This window comes from Triticum aestivum, chromosome 6B (genome assembly GCF_018294505.1).
Source record: "Triticum aestivum cultivar Chinese Spring chromosome 6B, IWGSC CS RefSeq v2.1, whole genome shotgun sequence".
NCBI lineage: Eukaryota > Viridiplantae > Streptophyta > Magnoliopsida > Poales > Poaceae > Triticum > Triticum aestivum.
The window spans coordinates 245,091,802-245,099,670 of NC_057810.1; the positions used below are offsets into that span (position 1 = coordinate 245,091,802).

General features: G+C 46.1%; 2 long non-coding RNA genes across 2 annotated transcripts in view; one reads left to right on the plus strand and one right to left on the minus strand.

The window, feature by feature from the left end:
* LOC123136800 (uncharacterized) overlaps positions 1-3,519 on the plus strand; it is a 10,468-nt gene extending 6,949 nt beyond the window's left edge. The window contains exon 4 of the long non-coding RNA XR_006467288.1: positions 2,554-3,519. This is a non-coding gene — a long non-coding RNA (uncharacterized lncRNA). The remainder of the gene's footprint in view (positions 1-2,553) is intronic.
* Positions 3,520-3,723: 204 nt separating this feature from the next.
* Positions 3,724-5,332, minus strand: LOC123136801 (uncharacterized). Its single transcript, XR_006467289.1, has 5 exons — positions 5,069-5,332; positions 4,898-4,981; positions 4,649-4,757; positions 4,255-4,308; positions 3,724-4,039 (listed from the first exon to the last, which is right to left on the minus strand). It is a non-coding gene; the product is annotated as an uncharacterized lncRNA (long non-coding RNA).
* Between the last annotated feature and the right edge of the window lie 2,537 nt (positions 5,333-7,869).

The window sequence follows — 7,869 nt, forward strand, 5'->3', positions numbered from 1 at the left end:
TGGAAGATGTCGCATCTAGCAACCATATACAACCTTTTGCCCCCACTTCCTCATGGAGTTGAGCAACGCGGCCGAAGAACATGAGACGGAGGCACAACTTTGGCCGTGGTCTCTCAAGATGGCTCCACCGACATTAGAGGGTAATCTACCCCTAGGGAGTTCCTCAGATCCACATGGCAAACCCTAGATTCACATTCGCCTTGGCCAATCTAAGTGGCCTGACCTCTCAGGGGGCATGTCACAAAGCTGTTTTTTATTAAAATACTATTGGTGCTTAGTCCACGATATTACACGGGATTCGAGGGGGCACCTCGTGGTATGGCAACCCACCTTGGACTTTCTAGCCGCTAACACTTGGAAATTAATCTCTCTCAAAAGTCCAAGAGTGCCACGTGAAGCCTTATTCCATGCAGCTTGCTATAGAGACGAATGGGGACCATGGGGTCGGCTAGGACTTCACGGCCCATTCGCGCAACCGACATCGCAGGAAAGGCCGCCTTCCCCAAGACATGATTCCTTTGAGTCAAGCGGATCGGGGGGCTAGGAAAGGTCAAAAAATCTATTTTTCTATAAGCTAGTGGCACGGGGGGGCCATAGCAAACAAAGATGCTATGTCCTTTTCTTATAATTATATAATTTTTTGCGTTATTTTTCCACTATTACAAGTATCGAGCTTACTAGCGTGGGCTTCCCGGGGATGAAACATTCTCGAGGAGCACCAAGGTTCGAGGACCCGCACGGAGCTACCGTCCACCCACCCTGAACCTGTTCACGAAACATGGTCTCCTATCACCAATAGGTCAACATCAGGAAAGTTGTCCATGGTTCAGGGCAAGAACTCAGAAAGCAATCCTTCCGCTCGCTTCCTTCACTTTGTTCGCCACTACCAGCTGCATTAAGCAAACGAAGAACTCTTCAACATGCCCCAAGTCACTTAGATTGTCGAGATCCTTGGGGGCTCCATCCATAGGCCTAAATAGGATAGAAAAAGGTTGTAGAAGCCAAAGACAGACCACACCGACTCCTTATGTGACGCCACCAAGAACCTCCCATGACAATCCTTGCTCCCCTTTTCAGCCGGCGTGGTGCGGGGCACTTGCTCAAGTTCCGCCCACGCAACGGTGATGTGTTGTTCCATAGTCTGGACTCATAGGGCTAACCTCAAGTTGATGTCCGTCCGGTGACCACCTTGGCATGCAAATCCGACATGTCCGCCTTACGGCTGGTCGTGTCCGGCGTTGACCGACGAGCACCCAGCGATGCTAATTGCGCACGACTTCAGGTTAGTCCTTAACTAATACGAAAAACACAATATAGATCCACCGCAACTATTGTCTCTTTTGCAGATTAGTGTTCTAGAGGATCGAAATCATGTGCGCACATGTGTCTAGCCTCGACTCGTGCCCATAACTCTTGGATGAGAAGTTCATCTTCCATCTCAACGGGATGGGCCTCCTCGGCATCCGAGCGAAACTATGGCTTGGAAGATTCCTTTGATGGGGGAATGGACATCAGGGGGTCTCGGATAGGGCACATACTACTGGAATCGCCATTATGACAAAGGTCAAATCCCTCATAAGAGAAGACCAAGAGTCACAGGATATCGTGATTATGGGGCACCAAAGATCAAATCCCTCGTAAGAGAAGACCAAGAGTCACATGATATCATGATTACAGGGCACCATGGGACATTTGAGGGGAGGAGCTCCATGGCGTCGCGGTCACCCCGTCTTTTCCTCGTCTGGGAGTCGGATGGTTCTAGCTCACGACCCCTAAGTTTCGGTTGAGATCTCTCTCCATCGTATGCGCCAGTGCTAGCTAATGTGGCCCAAGCTAGAGCTTGGTCCCTTGGGTAACCTGCGACAGCAAGAAGGCTAGCCATGCAGGATGCTACGAGCAGCTGCAGCAAGGCATAAAAAAGCTTACCGACGATAGGCATAAAAAAGCTTAACGATGACTACAGACCTAGCTTCTTCCTCGGAGAACTCCCAAAATAGGAATTCCGCGGGCCCAAGGGGAAGATGCGGCACTCGAAGAAGTCCTAGGTCACGTCCCACCCGTAGAGGCCTTAGTCAGCAAGGTCAGTTAAACAGGAAGGGGTGAGGGCTGCAGTACAACCACTTCAATTGCTAGTACGAGGGCGGTTTCATGTAACACCCAACAATGTAAACCTTACAGCGCTATTCGTGAATGTGGAATAGCGGCATTGCCCAGTACCCCATCACTGGGGACATCTTTGGCCTTTCATAGCTCAAAAAAATAGCACCAAAAGTTCAGGTTTGACGTTATTCCCATCCAGCCCTCGCAAGGTTGCGCGATCATGATGAAGAAAGCAGAGGACTGCGAATTGAGCTGTGTGGGCTTGATCTTGTATGGGCCTTTTGCAGTGACTATTGACTGACTATGAACTATGGTTGCCAGAAATGGTGAGAAGAATTAGTGTATGGCCATAAATGTTGGGATTTGTCCCTGGCCGATCGGTGGGTTTGCTCTGCCTTTTTGTTCTGCTATCTTTTTATGTGTTCTCATTCATTCTTTTTTACCATGTTGCAGGAGAAATTCAGACTGGCAGTGTGTCATGCAAGGTGATTTTGAATGAAGTTGTGAAGAATTTGGAAGGGCGCCTACTATATATCAGACCAAACACAGGAATAGCGGTCATTATTGCTATCTGAATGCATTCATCCCTGGTACGGTGGTGCTGGACAACCTGAAACAGGGGAGCTACAGCGATGGCCCTTTTAGTTCTGCTAATAAGACAATGAGGAGGCAGCGGAGAGGTTGATTGGTTCTCTCTGTAGAAAGCATATTTTCAAAGTTAATGATTTGAACTGGATGGATTGGAAGCTGTTGTGTTCGTGAAAGGTATAATTGTTGAAGTGAACTATGTCATGTGAAGCAGGATAATGGAACTCTTGGAGAAAAGATTCAGCTGCTAGAGGGCGTAGCACCCTGGATGATAATTGACTCTGTATGATCTGACCTCTGTTGCTTGGCCTTCTGCTTTTCATGCATATAGCTCAGAAGGCGCTGATACATGTGTGCGCAGAGCAAAATGCAACATGCTGCTGTTTAAAGGGATCGATATGTTTGATCAGGCTGTTTGTAGGAATCATTGTTAGCACGAAGCTGAAATACTCGAATGGCTGTAAGGCTCCATAGCAAGAGAAGGTTGAGGTTATGTCTGTATGTATATGTTATGTTCTGTGAATGTGTATAATCTGCAAGTGCCTCTTTGCACGGTCTAGCATCTAGAGCAGTAAATGGTTTCGGCAAGGATACTTGATCAAGCAAGTTATGTGGGTTTAGCTGCTCAAAGTTGCTGCTTATGTACGCACAGGTTGGTTATGAGCCAAACATGCCCCTGAACTGATCTTGGAGGTTGGAGTTTTTGTTGGTGATTTTGACACTGCTACATCTCGCACAAAAGATGTATTAAAACAGTTCGTTATCATACAATCTTGAAACATAGTGATCCTCCCTCCCACTGATCTTCAAGGATCTCTATGTTGTCCAGAATGTCGTGGCCTCCCTCCCTCTGTTAGTTGCTGGCTACTCACGTTTTATTTTTCTGATAATATCTATGCCACTATTTAATGATTTGCATTGGCGTTTTTATTTTGCCACGTTTTATTTTGTATTCCACCACCTCCATTCAAAATATCCAAAGAATAAGGTGCACACACATTTCAAGATCTAACTTTTACCATAAAGTTAACCAACAACATTTTGGTTATGTGCGACAAAAGTTACGTTGTTGAATTTGTATTCGAAAAGAGTTTCAAGCCACATAACTTATACATTGTTGGCCTAGTTCATTGTCAAAGTTACAACATCAAAATACGTGGATCTTATTCATTGAAACGGAGGCGAACCGCTGCCCGCAGTTTGTGCTTGTGCAGCCCCCTTGTACCTCTGCCCGCGGCGCACACAGTCGTCAACAATGCCGCTGGCTTGCAGTTCAGCGGTGTGGTACCATGTATTTGGACCTCAGCCACCAAATTATTGAGATGACAAACAATCTTGAAGCATAGTGATCCTTTTTAAAATAAACATGAGAAAAATAAGTAAAAAGGGAAACGGCTTGGACAAATGGTGGCTTTCCTTGGTGACAAGCTTTTTCAACCTAAGACCCCTATCTAGTAAACTACCGTGTGGGCACAATTTCAGGTCTCATTTTACTCTCCAGATTTTATTAGTCAACCTGGTAATTTAAAGCATCGGATATGCAGAATTTCAAGTTGATAAATGTACCTTGATTTTGCCATTCTCTGGAAATGCCTTTCCTTTTCAATTCAATGAATGAACCTGAGCACAACAATAACATAATTAAAGATTGATGCTAGTTCAAGGTAAAAAAATTAATAGTTTTGATGATAGCAAAATGCCATAACTGTATAAATTCAGACAAACATGTCATCCGACAAACACTAAAACCATTAATTTAATTTTAACAGACAAAAGAAAGTTATGAATATATGCTGTCCAGGATATATGCAACTTCAGAGTACTCGAACCAATTTGGACAGCATATATTGGGAACCCAAAAGAAATAATCATATGTAAAATTCCCACTGCTGGTTGCGGTACGACAGAGCGCAATGACAATTACTGGATGTACTAAACTGCAAAGGTGACGCATTTTCACCTTAACAGAAGAGTTGAGTCTGCCCCGGCTGATCCTCGATTTGATGTTGCCGCCGCGCGGGTGGGAGGACGAGGTGATGCGGCCTATCTGCCAGTGGATGATCCTGCGGCTGCAAGTTGGGGGGAAAGCTCGTATGAGAATTGCCTGAATCCTGCCGGAAATGAGGTTTTTATCTCAAACTAACGACTGATGGCGGTGCCACGGCCGAAGAATGCTGGAGCTAGAAAGGAGAGGTGCTGTGGATCTTACCTATCGTGCGAAAAGGTTAGGTTTAAATCCTTTACCCAACGGGAGGGGGGTGGGGGGGAGCAAGGGAGCCCGGCGGCGATCGTGCTGCAGCTAGAAGGGTAAGAGCAGGTGGATCTTGCTGGTCATGGCAAAAACTGGTATCTTCTTTGACTCGAGGGTTGATGATGGTACCTGCGAAGCTGCGATGGCCCGCGTTGAGGACTAGCGAGGAGGAGGTGGCGGCGGCGGCCCCAATGTCACCGTCCGTCGCTTTGCTATCAACCAAGCTCCTTGCTGTGCGACCGCTAAGAGCAACCCCGATGCGAGTCAAAGCTGTGGCAGAGAAGAGAAGGAGCAGAGGAGGGTGGCAGGCGGCCGGTGAGAGCACGGCGGCGGACCCTCTTCTTTTTCCGAAGAGAGAGAATGTGGCTGGGAAGAAATGATACGAAGAGGCTCTCTCGGAGGAGTGGGATTTCTTCAGCCCATAGTTGTTCTGCCATATCCGATTTATGGCTTTGGGCTCTCCTTAGGACGTGTTTGGTTGCGCATTACCTACCTCCAATCAGGCCCAGTTGAGTTGGGCCAAAAAAAAAAAACGTGTTTGATTGTAAGCAGAGAGGTTTGGCTCATATCACCACGAACTTTAAAGCACCCTAAAGCCTGGCTTTTGCTAGTAATGCTTGAATCGGCAGTTTCCAATGAACCAGACTAAGTGGGGCGCAAAAGAAAGGCAGCACGCACGCGTTGGTGCAAGGGGAAATCGAGCGGAGATGGTGCGAGAAGGAAATCAGCCGAGGCGGATGACGCGAAATCTAGCCTCAGCCCATCCCCCCATTTACTCGCTCACCTCTTGCTCTAGGACAAGCCCTTCCTCGGTTCTTAGCACCAGCAGCGACAACAACTCAGATATGCGCAAGCTACGGCGATGGAGGCGCCGACATCACTCTCCGGCAGCAGGAGCTATTTCTCCTGTCTTCTTGGCCTCCGCGTGCTCTTCCTCGTCTCAACTATGCCTCCCCCCCAGTCCTCATCCTCGTCTTCGAAGCCTGTAAGCAATATACAACCCCCTCCCCCCTCATATGTTAGGTCGTTTGTTAGGCCGCTGGGCAAGGTGTAGGACCGATTTCCCGTTGCTCACCGCACCATTGATGTCGCATAGGCTATGGACGAACATATGAAGCTGGTAGCTTAGGCAGCAACCCTGATGGCTGATTCAGGTCTGGCTCATATTGATCCCCAAGAGAGTTGTTCGTCGTGGTGACAAGCATGTCATCTGGTATGCCCCAATGTTAAACCAGGATAAGAAGAGGATAGCGAATCTGAACTGCATTTACAACTGAATTGACACATAGGCTCTATGGATGCATTGAATGAAAAGAACATCTTTCGCCAGTCTTGTGCAGACGTTCAGGAGTAGGGGGGATGCTAGAAGATAACATCCACAACATTGTGGAAGATCAAGTTGCCATGTTCCTTCATGTTGTAGGTTGATACGTCCATTTTGCATCATGCTTTCTTACTATTATTCTTAGTGTTTTTATCCATTATAACACTTTGGGGAGTGATTCTAATGCATTTTCTCCCATAATTTGCAAGGTTTACACAAAGAGGGAGAATACCGACAGCTGGAATTCTGGACCTGAAAAAACTATGTCAGAGATACCTATTCTGCACATCTCCAAATGAGCTGAAAATTTACGAAGAATTATTTTGGAATATATAAAAAATACTGGAGAAAACGGATTCTGGAGGAGGGCACCCATGTGCCCACTAGGCACTAGGGTGCGCCCTCCCCCTAGCGTGCCCTAGAGGGTAGTGGGCCACCTGGCCCACTTCTGGCGACCATCTTCTGGTATATATTCACATTTGACCTAGAAAAAATAAAGAGAGGACTTTTGAGATGGAGCGCCGCCGTCTCGACGCGGAACTTGGGCAGGAGCACTTTTACTCTCCGGCAGAGCGATTCCGTCGGGGATACTTCCCTTCGTGAGGTGGAAATCAAAGTCATTGTCATCACCAACAACCCTCTCATCGTGGGAGGATCAATCTCCATCAACATCTTCACCAACACCATCTCATCTCAAACACTAGTTCATCTCTTGTATTCAAACTTTGTATCAAAACCTTAGATTGGTACCTGTGGGTTGCTAGTAGTGTTGATTACATCTTGTAGTTGATGCCAGTTGGTTTATTTGGTGGAAGATAATATGTTCAGATTCATTGTGCTATTTAATATCCCTGTGATCTTGAACATGGATATGCTTTGTGAGTAGTTACTTTTGTTCTCGAGGACATGGGAGAAGTCTTGTCATAAGTAATCATGTGAATTTGATATTCGTTTGATATTTTGATGATATGTATGTTGTGATTCCCTTAGTGGTGTCGCGGAATGTCGACTACATGACACTTCGTCATCTTTGGGCATAAGGGAATGCATTGTGGAGTAGTTATTAGATGATGGGTGGCTAGAGTGACAAAAGCTTAAACCCTAGTTTATGTGATATTCCGTAAGGGGCTGATTTGAATCCATATGTTTAATGCTATGGTTAGATATTATCTTAATTCTTCTTTCGTAGTTGTGGATGCTTACGAGAGGGGTTAATCATAAGTGGGAGGTTTGTTCAAGTAAGAACAGCACCCAAGCACTGATCCACCCACATATCAAATTATCAAAGTAGCGAAAGCGAATCAAACCAAAATGAGGAAAGTGACTAGATGAAATTCTCGTGTGTCCTCAAGAACGCTTGCTTATTATTAGGGACTGTTCTGGCCTGTCCTTTGCCACAAAAGGATTGGGCTACCTTGATGCACCTATTATTACTATTTCTACCTGTTACTTCTTACAAACTATCTTGCTATCAAACAACTTGTTACCATAATTTCAGTGCTTGTAGAAATTACCTTGCTGGAAACCGCTTGTCATTTCCTTCTACTCCTTGTTGGGTTCGACACTCTTACTTATCGAAAGGACTACGATTGACCCCCTACACTTG